The sequence below is a fragment of the Symsagittifera roscoffensis genome, chromosome 1, assembly GCF_963678635.1.
Source record: "Symsagittifera roscoffensis chromosome 1, txSymRosc1.1, whole genome shotgun sequence".
In the NCBI taxonomy this organism is placed as follows: domain Eukaryota; kingdom Metazoa; phylum Xenacoelomorpha; order Acoela; family Convolutidae; genus Symsagittifera; species Symsagittifera roscoffensis.
The window spans coordinates 71,106,424-71,132,793 of record NC_087062.1 but is presented as its reverse complement, the minus strand read 5'-3'; the positions used below and the strand labels follow the sequence as shown (position 1 = coordinate 71,132,793).

The 26,370-nt window shown below is 33.8% G+C and overlaps 1 long non-coding RNA gene across 1 annotated transcript in view; it reads left to right on the top strand.

Annotated features, from left to right (window-relative positions):
* The window catches only part of LOC134856974 (uncharacterized), a 47,455-nt gene extending 22,636 nt beyond the window's left edge, over positions 1 to 24,819 (top strand). Inside the window, exons 2-3 of the long non-coding RNA XR_010164870.1 lie at positions 19,346 to 19,656; positions 24,386 to 24,819. This is a non-coding gene — a long non-coding RNA (uncharacterized LOC134856974). The remainder of the gene's footprint in view (positions 1 to 19,345; positions 19,657 to 24,385) is intronic.
* The last annotated feature ends 1,551 nt before the right edge of the window (positions 24,820 to 26,370 follow it).

The window sequence follows — 26,370 nt, the reverse complement described above, 5'->3', positions numbered from 1 at the left end:
ATCGAGGTGGTCATTGGTCTAGTTCAATGAAGTCCTTTTCTGCGAAGTCAAGTCGTACTCTAAATCCTTTGAGTTGTGATTGTGGGCGGCATATTGATTGTGGTTGGCCTTTCTTTTTCGAGTGTAGTGGGGTCGTTTTGTCTTTGGATGTTCGTCCTTGGTGTTGTGTGCTGATCTATATATTGCATAATATAATTTACATTTTATAAAACTTTTATTAGTTTAATGTTTTTTAATTATGATTTTGGTTAGTTGTTTTCACAAAAGCTTTTTGTTTTAGTTCAGTTATTTTGAAGAGTTACTCACCCTTGAGTAGCTCTTATTAAAAATAGGAGTGTGGTCACAAAGCGTGGATGTAGCACGGTGGGTTAGGCCGGCTATAGAGCATGCTCAGGACGTCCTCTTCTGGTGGGTTAGGCCAGGAGTGGGAGTATGATTGCATGCGGTTTTTGTGAGAGGTCCTGTTATGTGACAACGTTTTATGTTGGGTTTGTTGTGGTTTTTCTTATGTTTTGTTGGTTGTGTCCTTTTTTCAAAAATCAAATTGTTTGTGGTATGGGTTTGTCTTTCGACTTTTTTGTGTTTTATTATTTCTTTCTTAGACTTTATAATAGTCTTCAAAAGAATAAATTATCCAGTTTTGAACTGGGTTAATCCGGTTTGGGTACCGTTGGTTTCCTTTTCTTAGTCATGCTGTTATGCTATGTGTTGTGGTGTTTAGTAAGCTGCATTGGTTAGTTTTGTTTAGTATATAATTCCTTTCCAACCGGGTTAAAGGAAAGTTTGAAACTTGTTATCGTGTGTTAGAGTTGTTGAATGTGAAAGCTTGAAACTGAAATTCATTATTTTAAACAATTCTTCGTGGGCGAGCTGTGCGAATTTGGATAGAATTCTTGTGCGAGTGAATGAAAATATCAAAAGGTTAGTACTGCATTTTCGTTTTATCAATTTATTTCATAGAAATTCAAATTTTACTGCTATTTGTTGGGAAAAATTAAGTTACAAATTTTCATTATAATTAGATTTACTGCATTTGGGAAAAAATTTATAAATTAAATTACTGCATTGGTATTATTTTTATTTAATTATTTGGTGCAAAAAATTTATAGAGTTTTAAACAGTTTGAAGAAGTTTTCAATTTTTATTTTCTTTTGTGAATTTTTCAGATGATCGTTGGATGAAGGCTAAAATTCTAAAGAAGACATGAATAAAGAATGGTTAGTTTCTAATTTTAATAACTAGTTAATAATATGTATAGTTCATACTTACCTGTTAGTCGTCGGGGAAGAAACCGTGGGGGAAGATGTCGTGAATGAGATCTGAAGTTGTTAGTAATTTAGCTAAGATGCGGATGATATTTTTAGTTTGAAGCAGTGGCCAAAGCAATTGAAGTGCTTTAATGGTGGTTAGTTCTTCAGTGCCAATTGCAAACTCATAAGGTGTGTTTTGGATTAGATTATATAATTTGTGATTGAATTTAGTGTTGTGGATGAATTCTAAAATGGGGATTTCTATAGGTTGAACAAATTCGTGTGGGAGAAGAAAGGGTCGGGATTCTTCTGCGTTGAAGGTCTTGGTGATGGGACAAAAAATATACATTTGGGTTATGGGATCATAATTCCGAAGAATACCATGAAGGTTAGAATCTTTAATGCAATATGTGAAGTTAAGAAAGAATGGTGAGGTGTATTTGGAATTAATGAATTGAAAACGGTGGTGTGGTTGTCTGGAGGGGGTGTGTAGGTCGAAGTGATTTTGGATAAAACGATAATATGTATATGTGTGAGTTTGTTTAGTGCGCAACATAATATCGTGTGAGCAGTGCAAATCTCTTTCATGTGGTGCAAGGAAATGAAAGGTTAGTGAAAATATTTGGAAGCGTTCTTTAAAACTTTCGTAAGCTTGTGTGTCTGTTAGTACTTCTGAAATGATGTGGTCAAATTTGCGGTCAAAGATATTGAGTGTAAATACATACGGTGTTTTAATGAAAAAATTTTCTGTGATTTGTGGGTTAGCGAAGCGATCGTCGTCTAAGAATTGATCTTGGTTAGTTCTGATGATGTTATGATCGTAATATTCTAGCGTATGTTCGTTAGCTCGGGGTGCAGTGTATATTTTTAGTGATTTTTTATATCCGATGTAAGTAAATTGTCTAGGTGTTAGTGGTGTAGTGAGTCGATATGGCATGTCCTTATTTCGTTCTATATCGATGTGAGTGTTAGATAAAGGTAAGCAAAGGGGATTAGTAAAATGATAATATGAGGTCCAAGGAAGGGTAGGCATTAAAACGTGTTCGTCTACAAAGTTGCGTGTCTCGTTAGTGTCGTGAGGGGTGTTTAAGGTGTATTGTGGAAATGAGGGTAAGGTGATAGCTAAAAATTCTTTTGTATTAGTGTGATGTGGGTGATTTATATATTCACGGGCTGTTCCTGGTTTTGCTGGGAAAGGATGGTTGGGGAACTTTCTTTTAAAAGTGCGGTAAGCTCTATTAGTGCTGAGTGAAGATTCAGTAGATGTGGATGATGGTGCTAATGATTCGGTATAAATTGAAGAGGGTGTAGGGGTAGGAGGGTTGGATGAATCTATTGTGGATGAAATTAAGTTTATGGTGGGGGTATCAAGGTGGTAGGGTTGTTGTTGTAATGTAATAAAATTATCTAGTTCTGGGGAGATTTGGGGGGTGTCTGGAGAATTGGATGATCGGTCTGAATGATGTGAAGAATAGGTTGGAGTGACTTGGGAAGCATAAGAGGGTGTAGAATTGGTGGGGACGGGGTTATTTGGTAGCATTGGTTGAAAAGGGGGGTGGGAAAAAATTGAGGGGTTGGTGTGAAAATTATTGGATGGAGATGGTTCAGAGTCGGCAAATTCATCGGGGGTTTCAATATTCGGGTTATTGAGTTGTGATGTGCAATATAAAACTGAGATGTGTGAATTAGTATCGGAATTCATGCCTGATGTTACATTACTGGTTGGGAAATCGGGTGGCGGGAAAGCAAAAAGTGGTATTATTGTAATTGGAGTAGTGAGGTTGGTTGGGTGGGAATTTGAACGGTGTAGGGATCCAAGTTGTCGGCTCATCGTGGGCTAAAAAAATTATTATTTTGAGACTGAAAAGCGGTGGTATGGGGTTGTTCTATAATTTGTTCATAAGTATTTTCATCTTGTGAGTGGCGTGTCATTATATGTTGGATGGGACTTTGTGATATGGTATGTCTAAAATTTGGATTATGTGTTATTGCTAAGTTTCGAAAATTACGTGGGACTAGGGATAATGGATGGTTATGTGGTAGGGGTGGTAATTGTGGTGCTGTTGGCATTGTGTCTACATTGTTATGTTCTTCGTCGTATGTGTTCTGTCTTGTTGCTATTTTTGTGTTGTATTCTTTTATTTGTGCATCTAAAAGAATTTTGTTTATTGATGTAGAAAAAATTCCAAAAAATCCTGCAAATAGTATGCGTGCTACACTTGCTTGTCTATTGACTTGTGTGTGTATAGCACATGTGTTATAGATTCCTTTTAAGAGTGAAAAAAGAAATCCAATAAAGTTAAACATTGCGTATAAAATAGTCAGTTTTTCTAAGATGTAGTAGGGCCATCCTAGAAAATCAAGAATTTCATTCTTGAGTGTAACAAAGCAAAAAATATTGATAGGTGATATATCTTGGGGACGGTATTTTTCACCGTTTAGATATAAATAATCTTTAATGTCTTTAAAATATCCGCTATAGTCTTGCGTATAGATGTCTGCAAATCCTGCGGTTTCGGCAAGTTTGCGTAAGTTTTGGTCAATTGATTGTCTTTGTATTGTGTCCATTTGTGTTAATAATTCTTGGAATTGTTGTGTTCTAATGTGATGTTGAATATCTGATATTGAGTATATTCCTATTGATTGTAAGTCTATATTTGGGTTTCGAGCGATAGCGCGAATGCTTTCTGGTGAAAATTTTTTGAGTGATTGCATTAATGTGGGATATGGGGGTGAGAAGGTAATATTTATCTTCATCAGGGTTTAGTTGTACTACATTGTGGCTATTTTCTGATCCACATGGGACTGCGGTATCCCAGAAATAGGTTCTTCTTGAAAGTGTGTCAACGAAATGTACTTTGTTCTTATAAAAGATAGGGATTCTTTTATAGCATCGTTTATCTTCAAAAACGTATAGTGGTGATACTTTTTTGGTACAAGTATAAAACCATAAAATGTTTCCTTCATAGTCTAAAAAATTTGATCTATTTCCTGATAGTAAATATCCTGCGTAGGGTATTTTTAATACTGCTAGTGCAAGTGATTGTAATATTTGTGTTCTTTCTAATTCGCATAGTTGGTGTAGTGTTTCTAATTCAGAGAGTGACATTTCTTGAAAAATTCGGCTAATCGTGTAGTCTAGTTTCATATCTAAGTGAATATCATAGTGGATATTACCGAAATATGTACTATTCATTAGTGATAGTTCTTGTAAACGTGTGCTTTGATCGTCTTGGGGCTTTAAATGTCCACCAGGTTGACCTGTATTTTTTTGAAAATGAACTGGTATGTATGATGTTCCTTCATTTGGAGGATGACTTGTGTTGTATTGGTCGACTTTTATTTTTCCAGTGGTCATGTCGAATCCTTTTTCGTATTCAACTAGTATTTCGGAGTATTGTGTTTTGTGAAGTGGGTTTCTGTATTTACATGCAAGTTCTGTTTCTTGATATATTTGAAAACGTGTTAATTTATTTTCTATATTATGAATGTTTCTAAAATTAGAACTTATTTTTCGTAATGGATTTACTTGTTCACATGGTATTGATTGTATAAAATATTTTTCGTGAAATTTTATCATACGAGCGTGTATTTTTGCTACTTGAAATGTTGTACATGTGTCTTCGGGGAACCAAACAATTGTTGCTTGTGTTCTTGTTGTAGGGTCACAAAAGCCTTGGTCGTTTTTACAAGGTAATCTAATTCCTTGATAGATCATTGTGTTGTCTGATAAATCTCGTGTGAGTTGAATTTTTTCGAGTTGTATTTTCCAATCGAAAAACATTATTTCTTGGTATCCTTTAGTTTTTGTGTCTGCTTTGCAGTTTGATGGGTTATTTATACCAATGTGTGGTATCCAGTGTTTATCGTGCATGTCATAGGTTAATCGTCCGTGTGCGCCGTTATATGGGTACTTTTCATCTAATTTTATATGTCCTTGATATCTTTCAAGTTCTGCTTGATGTACAGAATCTGAAAAAACTTGGAAATATACTAACTTTCTATCTGTGTTTTTATTTTTTGTGATGTTTAGTCGGAGTAACTCGTTTTTACAATCTTCGGGATTGAGATGTAAAAGTCGTTCTATATTACTCTGGTAGAATGATTCATGGTCAAGTCGGTTTTTATTTCCGTTTGAGACTTGTGAACAATGTACTTTCTTTTCAGAAAATGTTGCTGTGAATTTATATCCTATAACTGTAGTTGCTCGGGCTTTTGAATAGAGTGTCGCTATTACATTTGTTGTTTCTATGGCTTGTGGTTCTGTTTCGCATTGTGATACTTGATTTATTGCATATTTGTGTAGTGTTTTTTGTTCGTTTTCTTCACAATCGTAATGTGTTACTAATAAATCTTGTGGTCCTGTGCGGGGGGAAGGGTTTATGTTTTGATTTGAGGTTATTAGAAAAAGGAATTGGAGAAAAATTAAAATTTTTAGAATATACATGTGTATGACAATCCTGAGTATGGGTTATAAAATGTGATGTAACCAATTGTCTTTTTGGTATATCTGTCGTATTTGTATATTACTTCAGTTGTTATAAATGGTGGTGGTAGGGATTGAGCTGTTATATTTGGTGGATTTAATGTATAGGGATGTTGAGTAATGTTGTTTAATTTAACCGTGATTTCAAATTTTAATTGTAGACTATTCTGTTGGAGTATTTGGATGTTATGAGCACGAATGTCTTCGTGAATGTCTTGTCTATATTGTAGTCTATTTAGTGCCCAATTGTGGAGTCGGTTACTTTCTAGGTGTTGTCCAAATAATGGCGGAGGTGCTGTGAATGTATTCCAGTCTAGTCTTATAGGAATATTTGTTGATGATTGTTCTCGATATCTAGCGTCGAGGTTATTTGGGAAATTTAAGTTAAAAGGTGGTGGTGAAATCTGGCTTATTGATGGTGTTGATGGTAGTGATAATGTTTCTGGTAGTGATGAGGATGTTGTTGTATCCGTAGAAATATCTATTGGATCATTGACTAAATTTAGTTCACCTTGTGTAAATGAATGTGTTGTCCAATATGGTAGTCGTGATGCCTGGTTTGGGGGGTTAAAGGGATTTTCACGTATTTGTTCAGATGTTGGTGTTGAACCTAAGTAATCTGATGGTAGCTTGAGGTGCTACGTTGTGAAAGAAGCGTAGGGGTTTCTGGTAATATTCCAATGGGGTTTTCTGGAGTGTTTTGTGATGGGGATTGAGGTATATCAAAATGATCTCGGGCAGTTTGAAAATTTCTGTTTCGTCGAGGATGTATAATTTGTCTATTTATTTCGACTGTATTTTGGTTTTGACTAGGATTTCTTATTTTACTTAATTCTTGTGGTAGTGTTGGGTATAAGTTATATGTTGGTTCGCTTAGAGGTGCTTGTCGTTGAACTGGTTCTAGTGGTTCTGATAAGCGAGCGTGTCGTTCTTCAAAGGTATATGGGTTATCTTGAAAGGAAATTCGTGTAGATGTTTGAGGATTTTGGGTAGTTGAAGGTGTTGTTGGGTTATCTTGGGATGATGTCGGTGAAGACTGACTAGGTGACTGTTGGGTAGCAATTTTTGATAGCTTTTTGGTCTATTCTTTTAGTGAAAAAGCTTATGTTTATTATAGTATTCTTCTAAAAAAAGAATTAGGAGAATTGTTGCTAGGGCGAATGTGATGATTGCTTTTTTTATACATTTGCATATTGTCAAGATGAGGGATGAGAGAAATGTTATAAAAATTACAAATAGTAAAAAAATATCGGTTCTACTAAAAATTGTTCGTATCATTTAGATAAGTTTTGTGAATCGTACCTGTGGATATAGTCAATAGCTTTTGAAAGTTGGAGGTATAGTTCAAATAGGGAATAGAAAATTAAAAAAATATTGCAAAAAATGATTAAGATTATTACAAAAGATTCAAAGATATCAAAAAGAAATATTATAAAATTTTTAAGTATCGAAAAAAATTGTTTGAGGTTTGTGATAATTATAGTGACTGATTGAGAGAAGAGCATTTACGAAATGACTTCTTGATCGAATATTTTTTGTTGTTTGGGGCAATTTTCAAGTGTGGTCGGGTTATTTATTGGTTTTTTGACAAGTGGGTTGAGTTTTGTGAAAAATTGTTGGGGGCAATTTTTATGGTGATCGGGAGGTCTTCTTTGTCTTTATTTTCATTTGTCAAATGATCTGGGGTATTTTTGAGATTTTTATACTTTAGGCTAATTAAATGGTCGTTCTTTTACTTTAGGCTAATTTAACATATTTGTTTGGGGGGTATTTGAGGTCTGAGTTGGGGAAATATTGTTGATCTTTGGTTTATTAGATAAGGGAGGGTTATGATATTATGGTGATATTTATTTTAGTTGTCAAGTTGGAGTGGTTTGCTTATTTTTGACCTGGAGGTCGTAAAGTTATAGTTATAGATATGCCTGGAGTTTAATTTTTTTCGTCTAGTTGGTTTGTGTTAGAGTTATAGAAGGTGACGGATTGGATGAATCCTATTGGCTAATTTTGAACTAGAATCGCTGCGTGTTTCTCAGCATGTTATTTTGAAAAATGGAAGTGTAATATGTTTCAGAGGTGCAAAGATTATTAAATGTAGAATTAAAGTTGTTTTTGAAATTCAACTTTCTTTAATATTTTAGATTGTGGGATGAATAATTTATAATTTTTACGTGGTTGGTTTCTAAGTCGTGAAGACTCTCTATGTTCTGATTTGTCGATTTGTTCTTGGGGTATTATTTGTTCTGTCAATTTTCTATTTTTTCTTTCTTTTTGAGATGTATTTTGATCTAGATTTTTTGTATTGTTTTTTGTGGTGGTTGATTTTGTATTTTGGTTTTTGAGGTGAAAATCTTTTTGTTCCTTTGTTGTATTTTCCGTATGTGGGTCATTTTGAATAACTTGTAAACCTGTAAAAGAATATAATTGAGTTAGTTCGCGGAGTGCGTATTCTTTTGGATAATAAGGTAATAGGTTATTTCGGTGTTGAACGATTTCTTTTTTGTCTGAGTCGGTGATTTTATATGTGACATCAGTGGGTTTTGCAATTATTTGGTATGGTCCTTTACGAAGGGGTTGTAGTTTTTTAGAAATTCCTTTTTGAGTATTAAAATTGGGTATTAATACAAATGTTCCAATTTTTAAATCGGAGGCTGGTGTAAAGCGTGAATTTATTTGTTCATTAATGTTTTGCCTTTGTAACAACTTTTTTGTTACTTTCTGGTAAATTTCATTGTGTTTTTTATCTCTGTTTAAAATCCATTCGGTGTGTGTACCGGAGGCTAATTTAAGAATTTGTGGGTGATGAAAATGATCTTCATCGTGTGTATGTAAAGGTAGGTTATAACAGATTGAGTCTTTATTTGGTTGACAATAACTATGTGCGTTTTTATGAGAGTTTGCTGTAAACATTATTGGTTTGCGTGGCTTTTGGTTAAAAACCATTTCATATGGTGACATTCCTAGAGTTGTCGTAATTTGTGAATTATATGCTAAGGGAAATAATTTTACATCTGCTGACCATTCGGTGTATCTTGTATCATTTCCATTGATGATACATCTGAGATATTCTTGTAATGAACGGTTCATACCTTCGACTAAGCCGTTTGTCCAAGGTGCGTGAGATGTACGTGGTTTGTGTTTGATGTTATATAGATGACATAGTGTGATGATTTCATTATTTATGAATTCTGTACCGTTGTCTGTAACTAAAATTTCTGGTAGTCCGAATTTGGCTATCCAGTGTTCATAGAGTGTTGTGTAAGCGTAATAAGCGTTACAATGTGGTACTGGGTTAAGTGCTACATAACGTGTAAACGCGTCAACAATTACCATAATGTAGGAGTTTCCTTCGGATGAGGGTGAAATTGGTCCTTTTGTATCAAAGGAGATACGGTGGTTAAAGTACAAACTTTGTCCTTTAAAGTCTTGTTTTTGTGCTATTTGTTTTTGATTTGGATAAGGTTTATTTAGTTGACATACTATACAATCATTGCATAGTACTTTTATCCAAATTGGTGCATTTGGGAAATAAAAGTTTTGTATGAAATTTGAATATGTTTTCTCTGATCCAGAGTGTCCTTTAATATTTTGTGTATGTGAAATATTAAAAGCTATGAGAATCATACTTAGAGGGAGACAGGGAACTGTAGATTCATTTAATTTGTATTCTAGAAGGTCTGTGTTTTCGTTAATTGTTGTATTATTGAATTTTCGAAAATATCGGAGGAGTGTTTTATTTCCTAAAATAGTTGTATCTGCCTTGACGGGTTTAGTTTTATATTTGTGCCATGATTTTAGTTGTCTAATTACTGGGTCAAGATTTTGGTATTGTTTCAATGTTGAAATTGTAATTGTTTCTGTTGGGGGGAGAAAAATGTTTTCTATTTCTAATTTAGATAAAGGAATTGTATCAAGTGGGTCATGAAGGTCAAATATTTGATTTATTGTGTATTTTGAATCGTTTGTTTGTGGTCCTGATAAATTTATTTTATCAGTTAGGTTTTCTTTTTCAATTAGTGGAAAAAGGTCTTTTTTATGCGAGTGTTGTTTTACTCTTTTTTGTTGGGTGTTATTTTTTATCCATTGTGAATATGGGATTGGTTTAAAAGTTGATGTTCCAAGTAGGTCAACTTCATAGTGATTATTTTGACAATCTAAATAAAGTGGGAAGTGTTGTAGATTGTTTATCTGTGATTGTTCAACGTCAGTTTTTACTGCATATTTGCATTCTAGTCGGGTGATGTTTCGTTTTTTGCAAGGTAGAATTTTATATTTTTGGGTATTTCAACTGTGGTTTTAAGTGTAAGTAATTCCGGTGGCGTATTTCGACTTAATGTGTCTGGTAATGCAAGATTCTTTCCTGCTGTCCAAACTATATGTAAGTTTGGAAATTTCATTAGAATTAGTTGAAATCTATAAACTCGGTGATTTGGATTAGATTTTTGTGTGAAGAGAAAAATGATTGGTTTGTGATCTGTGAATAGAACTGTTGGATGTTTGGATCCAAGTATCAGAAATTCATATTCTGTAAGTGTATAGATTATGGCTGTACATTCTCTCATTAGGGTTGAGAGTCTTAGCTCTGCTTGAGTGAATAATCGAGAGTTTGCTGATATAAGGTTCATTTTGTTTGTACCATTATGTGATTGTAATAACGCTGCGCCGATGCCAAAGTTCGAAGCATCGCACATTGCATAAAATGGTTGATTTGAATCTGGAATTGTGTTTGAAATTTGTTCAGTTAGAAGTTTTTTAATTTCTTTAAATCGTGCTTGATGTTCTGTGTTCCATTCAAAATTATTTTGTTGTCTAAGTATATTATAAAATGGTCTTAGGTATAATTGCATTTTATAGACATATTTACTTAAAAAACTCAACATTCCAAGGAATTCTTGGATTTTCTTTTTGTTTGTTGGTGGTTGGAGTTTTTGAATAGCATCAATGCGTGATTTTAATGGGGTGATTGTTTTTCTTTCTATATTATGTCCTAAGAATTTTACTCTTGTCAAAAAGAAGTGTGATTTATCGGGGGCGGCCTTCAGATTTTCGTTCTGAAGTATTTGGTGATATTGTTCTAAAACATTGAACATTTCTTCTTTAGTCTGTGATTGCATAAAAACATCGTCTAAATAAGTGATTGCGTTTTTCTTGAGTATTAGTGGTCGAAAAATTTTGCTCATAAAAGCTGAAAATGCTGCTGGTCCTATGGATATTCCATAGAATAAGCGGTTTAATTCATACTGTTGGTTTCCAATAACAAATTGTGTTAAACGTCGCGATTGTTCATCTAATGGCATTTGATTGTATGCACTATTCATATCTGCGGTTGTAAAGTATTTTCCGTTTATTTTTGTTAAAATAACTTGTATTGGTTCAATAGGCCAATTACACTTTGATTCATCTATGAGTGAGTTGAGGTATCTAGCGTCGAGAACGATTTTTAAAGATTCTCCTTTGGCTAGAATGATAACAGGGTTGATAAATGTGTTACCTTTTGGTTGTTCTTCTTTATTTACTGGTGAGATTATATTGTATTGTTCTAAAATATCGAGTAATCTGTTCACTTTATCGTGTAAATGAATTGGTACTTTACTTGCTCTTTGTTTTTTGAAAACTGCGTCCGGTTTTAATGGGAGATGTAGTGATGAGCTGATTTTGCCAACATCAAATTTGGATGTTGCATAGACTGATGAATATTTAATTAGCTGTTTGGCTAATTTTTCAAATTCGTCTTGTGTTATTTGTGAATGTTGGAAATTAAACACTGTTAAAAATTTCTGTTGATTCTCTGTGTAGTTATTTATGTTGAATGTCGGTTTGAAATATGGGGTTTTTGTGAAATAATCCGTATTTCTTTTTTCGTTACTTATTATATTATATATGGATAATTCTTCATTAAGAATTGTGGATTGACAAATATCTAATAATTGGAGTATATTATTTACGCGATATGCTTTTTCGTGTATTGGTGATATTGTAGCGTTGGTTTCGCAATAGCCTAAAAGTCCTAAAGGTAGTGTTACTTGATAGGGTGTATTGTTGTATACTTGTAGAGAAATAATATCTGAATTCGAGTTTTTCAAATATTTTATTGATGAAATTGTGATTTTGAAAAACTTATGGATAGGTTTGAATTCAAAATCTGACATATAGAGTTGTTGTTTGTTTTGTTTTTTATCATATTGGTGAACTTGTTTTATTGAAAAATTATATATGTTTCCTGATAGTGGTTTCAGGTGTTTTCTTTGTTGGTTATATATTGGATAAAATTTTGAAAAGAATGGTGGTTGTTTGTTTAATCTTTGAAAAAATGTTAGGGATGTGTCTTTTGCTTTTGTGTATTTATCTTTGATTAGTATTTTACTGTTTAATATGTTGATTGTTGGTATATATTTAGAGATAAATGGTATTCCAATGATATTGTGTTTAATATCAGTGATATGGAATATTTGTTTAAATGGTTTAGTTAAAATTTTATTTTGCTCCATTGTTCTTGTGGGGAGAAGAAATAATTGAATTTTTCCATAGTTTACCAATGTTGATCCTTGTGCTGTTGCTAGTTTACTGGAGGTTTCAAGAGGTGTTAGCTTTGGGTGTAAGGTTTTTATTTCATTCCATGTGGGAATGTTTATTATATTTGATTCTGCTCCTGAATCAATTAGAAAATCAATTTCAAGATCTGGTGGTTGAAATTCTTTGCTTCTTGGACTTTCTAAAAGAAATGGTATTGTCCAAATTTTTTCTTTGGGTTGTTCTTTTTGTATGTTTTGATAGATGTGATTTGTATTCAAGCATTTTGTTTTGTCATTTTTATTGGGTTGATTTGTAGTGTTAATTTCATTAGTTTTTTGCGTCGTCGGTGTGGAATGGATGGGTTCAATATAATAATTGTGAAGGAGTTCTGATTGATTTTCATATATGTGTGATGAAAATGGTTGTTCATATATAATAGGTTCATAGTCATTTTCGACTTCTATCATATTGATGGAGATAGTGTTTTCTGTTTCACTTTCTGAGTCTGATGATTCACAGTTTATTTGATTGAGTTGTAACACATCATTTACTGTGTCGTCAATACCTGGAGGGTCTGATGTTGTTTCTGGATTTGATTGTACTTGATTTATATTCCTTTGATGTTTAGGTGTACTACTTCTATGGCGATTATTAGAATTATTATAATGGTTATTATTCCTGTGTGGTGATTGGGAATAATTTCTATAACGATTATTATAACTTGAATGTCGATTTTGTGAATTATTTCGTGATCTGTTTTGGTAATTATTGTTTGGTCTGTTATAGTTCGATCTATTATATGAGTTATTCCTTGATCGATTGTTCGGGTAATTCTGGTTTCGGTTGTTTGAATAACTTCTATTCCGATTATTGGAGTAGTTTCTATTCCTATTGTATGATGAATTTCGTGATTGATTGTTTGGATAGTAATTATTTCTTGATTGGGAATTAGATCTAGAAACAAATCGTGTTGTATTTGAATTTGATCTGGAGTAGTTATTTCGACTATTTGGTCTATTGTAGTGATTTTGTGATGAATTTTGCGTATTTCTTCGTTCTGGTGATCTTCCTCTATAACTTGAGTTATATGGTGATTGATTTCTTGTATAATTTGTATTGTTCGTTAGTGGTTTTCCTGAACTGTTGTTGCTGTACACAGTTTTGTTCGGTAGATTTTGATCTTTTTTCATGTATTGATAGAATGATTTATTTGGTTCTTTATATTTTTGAGGTTTATTTTGATTGTCTTGCTGTTTTTGTCTACATTCAGAAATACTATGTCCGTATCGTCGGCAATAATTACACCATTTTTTGAAAGATGGTTTGCCTTTAAAGTTTGGATGTTTTTCGTAAATATTGAGTATTTCAGTGATTTTTTCAACGAGGTCTGTATCTGATTCCTGTATATTGTTGATACTTGTGGTATTTGTTTCGATTCGGTTAACATATTGTAATTTCAGATTTTCTGTTTCTTCGAGTTTCATTGTGATTTCTGCTTGTTCTAGTTTGTCTACTAGTTTTCGAAAATCTAAATCGGGTTCTCGAATTGAAGAAGGATGGGATGCTCTCTTTTTTATTGCTATTTTTCTTAATTGCGGTGTTAAGGTCATCATTAAGATTTCTGTCATCTTTGTGTTTTTATAGTCGTGTGTATTTAATGAATATGCTTTTCGAACTAGTGTTTCGATGCGTACTGCTAATTGCTTGATGGTTTCATTTGGTAATCTGCGAATTTCATTACATAAAACTCTTTGTTGTTGTTTGTTTCTTTCGGAGTCAAACATTTTTGAAAATTCTTGTGTAAACCTTTTCCAATTTGATTTTATTTCTATAGGCAATACTGAAAACCATTTTTGAGCTGCGCCGTCTAAAGTTGCTTGTATCAACACTGTGCGTCGATGTATCCAGTTTTGATGTAGTGGCGTATTAATTGGTTCAGGTCCTATATTTAAAATCAAATTTGCTGTTACTGCATTTAAATAGTCTTCTACAGAATATTCAGGGTCTGTTCCTGTGAATACCATTAAAGGTTTATTTGATGTTATTGATGATCCACCCATAAGGTATGGATTCATTGTCATTTGTAATGATTCTGCTGCATTTGGCATTTGAGAAAAATTTGAAAGTTGATTTCTTGTTATTTCGTGTTGTTGAAGATAATATGGGAGTGGTATTTCAATTTGCATTTGTGTCGGTTGATACGAGTGTGTGATCATTGGGTTTTGTTGCTGAATTGGTTGAAAATATTGTGTATTAATTGGGTTTTGTTGCTGAATTGGTTGTTGATTTTGTGTATCTATCGGTTGTGGAGAAAAAATTCTATGATTTGTATGTGGTTTCTGTACTCCTTGTCCACGATATTCTTGATTATATGGTGCAAATATATCTGGTTGTAAAAAATCATCATCTGAGGATAAGTAATCCATTTGATAAGATGTTTGTTTTTTATTTTTATTTTGTTGAAAAAATGGATAGTTTTCAGTACGATCCTGTGAAGGATGTAAATTTGTTTGAAAGTTTACTGAATTAGTTTGTGCTATTGGGTTATCCCAGTTTCGAGATCTTGTATAATTATTAAAATTTCATGATGAGCCCTCTGACGTACTCTTCGTGATCCTCGTCGGTCGCGTCGGCGTCCTCGAGAAAGTAGCCTATGGGTTCAAACAAATTTAAGAGTAAATTTTCGCAAAATATATGCTGTCCTCTATCAGTGGTTTCATCTACGATAAAGGGGAAGATATCATCATCATCTGGACTTTCTTCACCTGGGGTGTGTGTTGAGCTCATTTTTTCGTTTGATGACTGTTAATATGTAATTATCAATGTGTCTAATTGGTTGATTCCAATTGTATAAATGTACTGGTTTGTGTTTATATTGCTTTTTTATTCTTCTTTTTCCTCTTTTTGATGAATTTGAAGTTGTTTCTGAGTCGGAAAAATATAATTGATCATGAATGGGGCAATTTTTATCTATAGATTCTTTTAATTTATAAAGTTCGTCTAAACTGCTGGTTTCTGATTCTGAAAATGCGTTGCGGTTTTTGGAAAATCTTTTTCGTGTAATTTGTCTTTGTTTGGTTATTATTTTTCTTTTTAGTGTTTGTCGTTTTGTTCTGATATATCCAACTGTTTGTGTGTGTGGTGTGATTACAAGATCGTATTTTTTGTTATCTATTTCACAATTGTGTAAAACGATTGTTTGTTTATTTCCTAGGTTTTTAAATGACATAAGGTTTAGGATGACGGATGCAAAAGGTTGTTAAATGATTTCTATTACTTAGACTGTTAGTCCTTACGATTTTTTGGTTAGCCTAACCTGGGTCTATTTGTTCAGGGTTGGGGAGAAAAGTATATCGATTCCGAAGAATGATTTTATACTTTCTCGTGGCTAGTATAAGCTAAGGTGTTAACTTACTTAATCTTACTTAAGGGTAGTGATTGTGTTAATGGTTGGAGAATAGTAAATCGATCCACAAGGTTCAGGTATAATTAGAACGCGAGTAGTTCGTTAGATACTATTTTAAACTTACTAAGTCTAAGATTTATCCTGGGTCTGGTAAGAGGGGGGATCAAGTGAAGGATGAATAACCGAAGTTCTTCACTGTTTATCCTAATTTGAATGATTAGTTTTGTTCAAAAATTTCTGTTAGTCCTGGGTTTTTAGAAAGGGTTGGATAGTGAATCGACGTTTGAGGTCGTTAGACACTAGCTAAGTGGGTGGGGGAGAACAAAATTGTTCTTTTTGATCCAAGGAGAGGCCTTGATGATCAAGTTTTAAATTTAATTAAATAGAAAATGATTTAAGATCCAAGGATAAGCCTTGATGATCTGATTTTAAATTTAAGTGAATTTAAGTTTAAAATGATTTAAATTTGTGTAGAGAAAAAATTTAGTGTTTTTATGATATTAGTGAGCTTATGAATGCTGTTATGTTTAGGTGATGAAGCTGGAACAACAGGATGATTTATAATTACTAACCATTTATTGTCATGCTACTAATTTTTATTTTGATTTTTCAATAAATATTTTTCAAACATGTTTTGTATATTACTGCATAATTTTAGGAAAACGATCTGAGATCTCCTTATCAATCGTTATTGTATAATAATAATTTGGTTTAGCGCCTGAAATGATTTTGAAGATTGACTTCAAGATTTTATGTTTGCAAATGAAAATCTAAATTCATTGCTAGTAGTATTCTAAATACAAAAGTTTGTGTTGGCTTTTGCCGAACTATCATATAACTATATGGTAGGTTTCTACTTTGTCGTATGTCGTCTCTGGTTCGAGGTCTTCTTGCAATTCCGGGTAGTTCTCTTATCGTTCGGAATATTGGCTTTGATCTATTGAGTCGTAGAGACATTTCGATTAAATTATTGTCGTGTAACATTTTTTAAAAAGGTTTTGTCTAAATTCTAATCTATTTTTGGTTAATTCTAAGCTATTAAGGTCTTTTTCGAGACTTATGGTAGCACCAGATGAGTTAGGACCGAAAAGTATAACTCATAGAGTAATTTCGGATAGGGTACACCGTCTGCTCGTCACGCTATCTTATTTTCGGCCGGATAGATTCGTGCAACTTCTTAGTCTAATACCAATCCTAATCTTACTCTTATACTATCTAGTCTCAGGTTGTTTAACTAGTCTCTGCTAGGCTCAATAGATCTAGGGTATACTGGTTTATTGCGGTTGCTGAAGTCTTCTTGGAGAGTCAACTAATTTCTAAGTTAAATTCAAATCTCTCTGGTGCTGAAATTACAAGTAATTCCAGCACTTACAAATAAGTGGGTTGTTAGTTGTATGGATCATGATTGGTTAATATTAAATACTTTACAGTGGTAAAATATCTAATTTATCCAATCATAAAATGTAGTTTAGATCAGGTTCCATTACAATAGATTTACTCTGTTTTAACTATGTTCATTCTTTTACCTTAATTATGAAAAAACATCGATGTGATATCTACTTTTTTAAATATTAGGACGACAGACATAATATTTAAAGGACGATAGACATCGATAAGACATAATATTTAGGACGATAGACATCGATAAGCGATCATCGATGTCTATGAAATTTTCAAAAAATTAAAATTTTCAAATATTTTTGAGAACATTTTTTTCACACCTTTTGCAAAGTATAGTAACAAATTTTACATTTAGCAAAGTTTGTAATAAAAAACAAACAAGATTAATCGTATAAGGACGAAGCCCCGATTGTTCCGATTGCATTTTAATGTCTATGAATTATTGATAGGTTTCGCTATACAAAAATAGATTTGCGGTAAATTTAGCGTCGTTGGTCGTCTTCTATTTGCGGTATTTTTTCTGCCTATAAGACTGCCGACTTCATGGTTGGCTTTACCCGAAGGTTTTTTTCTGATGGTGTTTTTTACCTGCGATCATGTGAATGAACATACTTGGGTTATTTCACGCACAATGAAAGTTGTTAACAGACAAAGGTAAGTCCGACAACTCAACTTTTGCTGGAAAAATTGTCAATTGCATTCAACATATTGAAACAAAATGATCCGGCCGAGACTCAAACTCAATACTTCACGGTGGAAAAATGACGGCGTTACCTCTAGGCCAAGTGGGAAAGATCATACAAGATGTTAAGGTTCATAAAAAAGCGGGTTGAAATTTATCACAAAAGTTGTTACTGAAAAAAATCTAGTTCCTTATTACAAGACACTTGTTTTGTTAGTTTAGAGTGTGATTTGACACCAGCGGGCCATAACACATAATTTAAGCGATCATCGATAAGAATCGATAACATTGTTGACGAAATTAACAACTTAATAGATTTAAGCGGAGCCTTGATAATTTGTTGTGTTATTTGAAACTTCTTTTTATCTTTAACCTAATTTCTGCTTGATTGCTTAAGTTTGAATTAATTTTCCAAAAAAAACATGTAGGTTTTGCGTAATACTTAAGTGTTTCAAAAGTATATTGTTTAAAATCCAATGATGCCTTTTTTTCTGCGCTAGTATTCTGTTAAAATAATTTTTGAACTTTTTTGTCGGATAAATTGATCAAAATTTTTCTTCTAAACAGGTTTTAAGTTTTAGGGTTTTTCTGAGATTCATTAATTCAGGTTGAGTAAATCGTATATTTCTACTTTTGGCCGGATGGGTTTGTGCAACTTTTTAGTTTGATAACGATCCCAGTGAAACCTGTTTTTCTAGGCAGCAATAGATCCTAGAAACTAGGTCAAGCGATTAGTGTCTTAGATCAACTGTGTTCTTTTCTTTCTAAAAGCAGTCTGACTACGCAAACAGCCATGTTTCACAAAAAAACTTTTGCAAAGGCTAGTTGAAAAAAGATTGCTAGTAATGAACACTCTATAATCATGTTTAAAGATGTGGTCTGGAAAACCGCGCAAAGTCTGGACATGAGTCCTGGAACTCGACTCTTTCTAGTTTTTTGCTTGTTAAACTTAGAACTCGCAGAGATCAACTTTTATCTCTAGTTTTATTGCAGTAAGAGTTCGCAGAGTAGTACTGGTTGTATTTGTGAGGTTACTTGTGATTCGGGCGCGATATGGGATATCTGAACAGAAATCATTATAAGATACTATAGCTTAATATTTGGCCATAACTCATTTCAAAATCAAAGACTTTTCAACCTTGTTAAACATAACTCAAATTAGCTTTTGCGCAAAATATTTGCTTTTTGACAGTCATCTTCATAACTTTTCAACTTTTTCAATCCAAATTTTTCATTTTGACCGAAAGTAGTTCAAAACTATTTACTTTGAAACCGAAGTATTTTCCATGACATAGTCATTCTCATTTTTCATTCATATTTTTCATTCTCCCAAAAAAGTAATCAGCTGATTCCAGTTTTCTATCAGATATGTCATTCAAATTAATACGCAAACATAATACGCAAAGTTAGTACGAATGCAGTAACTCATTATCTTTTTAACATCCTTTTGGCGGAAAATGTTCAGGTTTGACGTCATTTGAATTTGATAAGAAGATTATATTGTGTATTTCAACTGTTTTTGATCTGTTCGGCATTTTGTTTCCCTCACCTCTATCGATCAGCTCTTCCAAATGCTGAAAAAACAATAAGTGAACTGGTTTATTGAGTAGATCGGACACCAATCACTTTGTTCAGCTGCACCGTCCGGACTAAACTTCACGCCTCGGTCACGCATGATGACTTATTAGTGGCACTGAATCGCAGCCGAACAGGCCATTCATCAAAATCAAAGGAGCACTCTTTGAGCCAAGTTGATCACTTAACTTTCTCAGCCCTCGTTTCCCACTTTGCGTGAAAGTGTTTTTAGGGAACTGAAGTGATATCTACCAGGCGTGATTTGTTGTTTTCATTAGTGAAAAATACTGAACTAAACCAGTTGCCGGCGAATCGGACTAGAAATTGGAGTTTATGTTTAGATCAGGTTAGAAGCAAACTTTTAGTAACTTTTTGCTCAAAACGCAGCTCCCTCCCTCGCCCAATTCCGGTTGCCAAAATTTACCAAAGGGTTCAGTCTTTGGCACTATCTTACTAGTGCTATTTCCGATCAACCAACTCCCCATAAACTTTTAAAACAATTTTTTGAAGCTATTTTTGAGGTGGAGATGCGTGCCTAAAAAGCGAGATTTTTGAACACACATTTTCAAAAAGAATAAAAAATTGTTCTTAGATTTTAGGAATAGGCCTTATTTAAGAAATATAAAAAGTGATTACATTCGAAAAAATGAATGAAAGTTTAACTTGAAAAATATTTTTCGTAAATTACAAAGTGATAGCATCTAGCTACTCGCACATTAACAGAACCAATATATTGCGTGTTAATAGTCCTAAATTAGTCAAACTAGCAAACCACCTCCTCACCAGCGGATTAAGGGGTTGGGCGGGCGGACGCCCCTGTTTTCCCTCAGGAATTTGACCCCCTGCCGACCCAAAGAGTCCCCTTTGTACTATTTTAAAATATCCATTTTTGATGAGGGACCCTAACACTTTTCAGAGGCGCGCGCCTTTGGGGCCAATATATACTAATTTTGAGGGGGGGGGGGGGGGGATAGCGCGCGCCGAAAAAACGCGATTTTTTGGTCTCATTTTCCAAAATCTGCCTAAAAACGCTTTTTTTTGGCCTGTTGTTTCAAACTTTTGCATCGGTGCTGAAAATTTGGACAAAATGGGGTCTTTATAATGATTTAGAAGAGATCAGAAAATCAATTTGGTCAACCTAAGAAAAATAGTCGTTAAAAATTTCGAAACATTTTTTGAAACTCCGCCCCCCCTTGAGAAAATCCTAGATCCGCTCCTGGACCTCTCTATAAGAAAATTCAAAGGTGAAAACATTTTAAATTTATTGCTGTTGACATGGTACAAAAAATTCGATTCAAAATTTGCCAATTAAAAAGTCGAAACTTCTCTGAAGAAAAAAAAATATCACATCGAGCACAAGTAGTTCGTTCTTGGAATAGCAAACTACCGGAAAAATTCTGAATGTTCCGACCGACTTTTCTCAATTTCAAGCCAACACTCCCTGTGTCAAGTAAAAAAAAATACATGTTTTGCGCCCGGTAACGTATTAATTAACGCAAGCAAAATGTTCGCATCAAATTAGTTTGGAAAGACCTAATTAATCCCACTTTTGAAAAAAGTGACGGAACAATTGCGCTTGGGGCGATTTTTTTCTCCAGACCTTTCACGACTTTTTATTTAGCAATTTTGGTAATTTTTGTTATTCGAAATAGATAGTTGTCTCATGCACAAATCTGCAACAATTTTTCATTACTTTTTTTTTAATTATAGGGGTTTCAAAAGTCGGAATTTATGCAATTTGATACAATTAACTCGCGATATAATTTGAGCTATTACCACACAACCATTGTGATCCGCCAATAAAATCAGAACTAGTCTTAATTGACCTGAATCAATCAGATTGGGTATTTTAGGTTGTTAAACTTTTGAAAAAAAATCTTTTTGTTTTTTTTACATAGAGAGTGGGGAACTAATTACGGAAAAAAGTCTCAGAAAGTAAATTTGAAATAATTTCATTTCATTTTTGAAGGTTTATCATTTCTTTATAAAGCCGACACTACTCCATATTTTTTGAAAGTTTGTTGAAAGATTCAAAGCTTCGCAAGGATACGAGCGATTTTGGTAACATTTCGTGACTTTATTGGACAAAAATGTCGTGTTTATAAATCGGGTTTCGATTGATAGTTGTCAAAGTACATGCAATATCAAACTTCTATACCCGGGTTGACCTCCTTACACCGAAAAAGCGTATCATACAATTCCATACATTAAGTGTAAGGAAAACGCTCGTCGTACAATTTTCGTACAGTTTCGAAAAATGCGTGAAAAAAGATGTAAGCTAAATTCTGCGGCTGTTTGATTCAAATAAAACAGTCTGGTGATCGAAAAAACGAGGTTTTTGATTTTTGAATAAAAAGCTCATCATAAAGTTCCCATATATGATAATTATATGACTAGCAATTTTTTGATGGCGACACAAAAAGTTGTCCAAATAATTTTGAAGTTGCCCCAAAAATACTTTTGGTCTGTTTTTCAACTGCAAATTGTGTTGTGTACTCATTTAAACATTTTCCAAAAACAAATTTTTCCATTGAATATTTAAAGTTTTGTGTTTTTCAATATTGTGAACAGAAAGAGGGGATGATTTGAAAGTGAAATTTTTGCCAAAACTTTTCTTGTTTCTGCAAAAGGCAGATTGGATCAACACAAGTTTTCGATAGCACGTTTTGGTTTCGCGACGAATTATTTAATTACGAGGACCGGTCCGACTTCCCTTCGAAGCATCCGAAAAGCAGTGCTGAGCTGCAAACAATTGAGCTATACAGACGGAAACATACCATTAAAAACGAAAATTCTTACAAAGACCCTGAGAAGGATCAAGACCTTCGAGCAGTACTTTGCAGACCACACGAAAAAAAATCTTCAATAATATAGTAAAAAAACTAGAAGTGGATGTGAAAGGGGGTTTCTGCCCACAGACGACTAAATAAGAGGCCATCTATGTACACAGAAGACTACCACAGAGATGATATCTGTTCATAGACGACTACCTGAGAGGGGTTTCTGCAGACAAGCGGATACCTCAGAGACGGAGTGCCTGAAAAAAAGCAGTTGGGTCAGCGGTCCAAGCTTCCTATTAGGCAATAAATGGCCGAACCCCTGTTTCGTGATCTGAATGAAAAAAAATTCGAATTTTCTCCTATTTTCAACTCTCGCTTATCCAATATTCATGAGTTTAATTTTGTTTTCACACATAATTATCAATGCTCGTTATGGCAGAACACGGTAACAAGTACTGGACATATTTTTGATGAAATACTCCTGACTTAGAAAAACTAGTGTATCAAATTTTGTTCTGAGAATTCAGGGCCAAAATTTTAGGCACCAAGATAAAAGCGAGTGTTATAGTTTTTTGTAAAATTTTAGGCCAATTTTTTGAAACCAATCTGTTCGATACTAATAAAACTTCCGCCATCGAAAAGTTTCTAAAATCTGACAATTACAGTCAAAAATGGTCTTTTCAGCAAAACTTAACTCCCTTGGCCGGAACGCTTGGAAGTTTCAGTCTAATTTTTATCAAGTCAAAAACTCCAGTCGTATAGTTTAGTTTGAACTCCTGGGAGACCACAGGCTTACTCCAAGCGGTTAAAGGGACTTTGACTTAATTTAAACGACACCCCTTAAATCTACCCAATAACTTTTGTGATGTAAGTAGATCCGCTGCTCCTCTTTTTTTTTCTGGTATTCGCCGCATCTCTTTTTTTCTGGTATGAAACCATTAATGGTTTTTATCTTCGGTACAAGCATCATTCGCTGGAAAAATGGCCCGCGTCACTCCGCAACTAGATTTATGATACTTTTTCAGCCATTTTTGGTCGAAGTTTTAATCCGAACGCCGTTAACACCTGTACGACTCTACAACATACAATTGAGTCATTTTTACACTATCAAACGATTATCCTGATTTTGCAGGTCGTCATAAACAACTGAGTTAGTGGGCGGTTGGTTTTCATCAAGCCCAGATTACTGAGACTCAAAAACATGAAACTTGCGTTCGTTTTTGGCAAGGCAAGGGTAGCAACAATTAAGGCTTTGTCCATTCCGAAGCTGAAATTGCAGGCAACCTTGCTGGGATCTGTGTTGAAGGAGGATATACTCCGGGATTGATCAAGACATAAGTAAACATGTTATATCAAAGAAATAGAAATTTGAAAAAAAAACTCAAGCAAAAAGGAAAAATCTATCATTATTGTATCCAGGACTACGAAGTGCACACAAAAAGTTAAATTTTACATGCAAAAAAAATATATTTAAAAAAAAATTGTATGAGTACAAAATTCGATTTGCTGTTGAAAGAAAAAACAAAAACATTTTTTGGGGCATTTTCAGATTAACAAGAAAAAAAAATTTTGTGTCGCCATCAAAAAAATGCTACTCATACAATTTCCATATATGCGGATGTTTGATAAGCAATTTTCCAAAAAACAAAAACCTCGATTTTTTCAGCACCAGACTGTTTTATTAGAATCAAACAGTCGCATAAATCAATTTATCCTTTTTCAACCATTTCTCGAAATTGTTCGAAAATTATATAACAAGCTTTTTTGCATATATTTGATATATGCAATTTTATTATCCATTTTTGGCTTATGGAGGTCAACCCGGGTACCACAATTTTTACCCAGTCTAATTACCTATTGACCTATATTAGGAGTGTTGAATTTAGCATTCATCATATTTTGGCAGTAAAAATATTCAATCTGCAACCACGCTTTTTTTCAGCCTGAATCTGGCCTAATTTTTTGGCCAGTTTTTTTTCGGCCTGAATCCGGTAGGCAGTTCCTGATCGGTGATTTACTCAAGTGGATCGCTTTTTTGAAATAATTTAAAAATTGAATTTTTTCTTCGTCGCCCAATCTGATTTTCTGATCTCTTACAAAAAGCTATACAGACACCATTTTGCCAAATTTTTTGAGAGTAATCCCGGCCAAAATTGACATTTTTTGGGCATTTTCAAAAATATTTGACAAAATTGCGGCTTTTCAGTGCGCTAGAATTGCATGTTTTTGACATTAACCTGACCACTGCATGACGTGCAAATTTAGCAAAGATAAATTATCTCTTGTTTGTTTCAGAAGCATTTACAACTAAATAAGCCAATACGCGAAGATGTTCTGCAACTCCAGAAAACCAACACTTTTCGCCCAATGCGGACTGCTACTCATGCTCGCTACCATATTCCTCCAACAAGACCTAACACAGTCCATACATACTCAAAAGACCTTGCAGTGGCTTAACTCTCGACCACGGACTATGGTAGGATACTGGCCGTCTCGCGCTTTCGATCAGTGGGAAGTCTCCGACAGCATTGCCGAACCAGAAAACGATTCAGGAGCAGAAGCTGCCGACGATTATATGCCAGACACTTTTTTCATTTGGCCACAAGAGGAAGCACCTCAAAAAAGGCGCGGAAATTTGTGGACTGGAAAATAGGTCTCGACTTTTCTCGGAAAAAGGCAAATCTATTCCCAATATCTTCATCGATTATATCACCCACTGCATTTTTAATATGAAGTATCTAATTTAGAATTTGCTCTAAGTTAATTTTCAACACTGTTTGCTTAAAAAACCGGGTCCTTTGTTAATAGTCTCCATTGTACAAAAAACGACGCTATCAACTCCCTCCTCCCAGACTCCAAAAAATGTTTGCGTATATTTTTTCTAAGACTCTTTAAAGAAAATTGCAAATTTAGTCCTCCAATACGGCTGTAATTCAACTCTAAAAATCTGGCAGTCAAAAATAGTTCAATCCTAATTTTATACCTTTAGTTAGCATAGGGGCAGGTCTACAGTTTTCAACAGGCGGGAGTTTTTCACAAGCTTTCATTGTGCTTTTTTTGTCGGCAATTGGTTTTTGAGGGCTCCCTATTTCAAGTCCCAACTTTGCCAAACTCTCTGCGTCCAAGTTCAGCGGAAACGTAGTTTAATTACGTGGTAGGTTGAAAGAGTCACCGCTAAGAACACGAATATCCAAAACTAAGCCCCCCGATTAGGCGATTTTTTTCGGAAATCTATCTGAACAGAAACATATCAACACAAGCAGATATACACCTCACTTCCTTCGAAATTCGGAACATCAACGTAAAATCCAAAAAGTTTTCTATCAGGTCAACTTAGGTGACTGCTTTTACTTGACCATCTCTTTTAAAAAGAGTTTTTTGATAACTAAATATAAGTGAGGGTAAACTTTGAAATAAAAGAATTTTTTTTATAAATTTTTACTGACATATTTGAAATCACGAAACTGCGGATGAGTTCGTTGATATCAACTTTTAAGTTTTCAGATTATTAGTTAAAGTTAGTACCCATTCAAGTAGAAATTCTAATACACAAATGTATACAATGCAAGCTTAACTGTACGAGCTAAAGAATAAAAAAGAAGACTAAAGATGTATAAAAACAACCTTTTAAAGAAAATTTGAAAATATCAATTTCAGAAAAACAGTTGAAAAACACAAGTATCAACTTTGAATCAACTCTTTGTATTTATCGAGCGGCAACTTATCAACATGACGTGAGTAGACACCAATCGAACCGAAAAGAAAAAAAAACATTAAACAAACTGTTCTTCAAGTTTTTGGACGATTTAATTTTATTACCAAAGCCACAACCGAACAAAATTACAACTAGAAAAAAAACCAATTTTGCCGTTCAAACGATAAAAACGACAAATTTTCATCCAAAGAAACATAGGTTGAAAATATTTTCACAGAAAAAAAAACTTATTCAAAATCCGAGTTAGTGAACAGACAAAATAACAGGACAAGTGCTGATCGTTAATTAAAGCACACATGTCTACATCAAAAAGTTAATGCGCTAGAAGCTGAGCGGAAAAAAAACAGACAAACGAAAGTCTCGTCTCAAATTTTTATAGAAAAACCTTCATTTTCATATCTTCATTTTAAAAAAAGCTAGATCCGGACAAACTTATCCCAAAAATTTTGGGTGCAAAGGCAACCTCGTAACTTCTAGACCAATTGGGTGAGAGCTTGTGCAAATTGTTAGTGTTCATTAAAATTGCAGCACTTCAAAAACACTGCGTTACAAGTTCGTGAGTAGA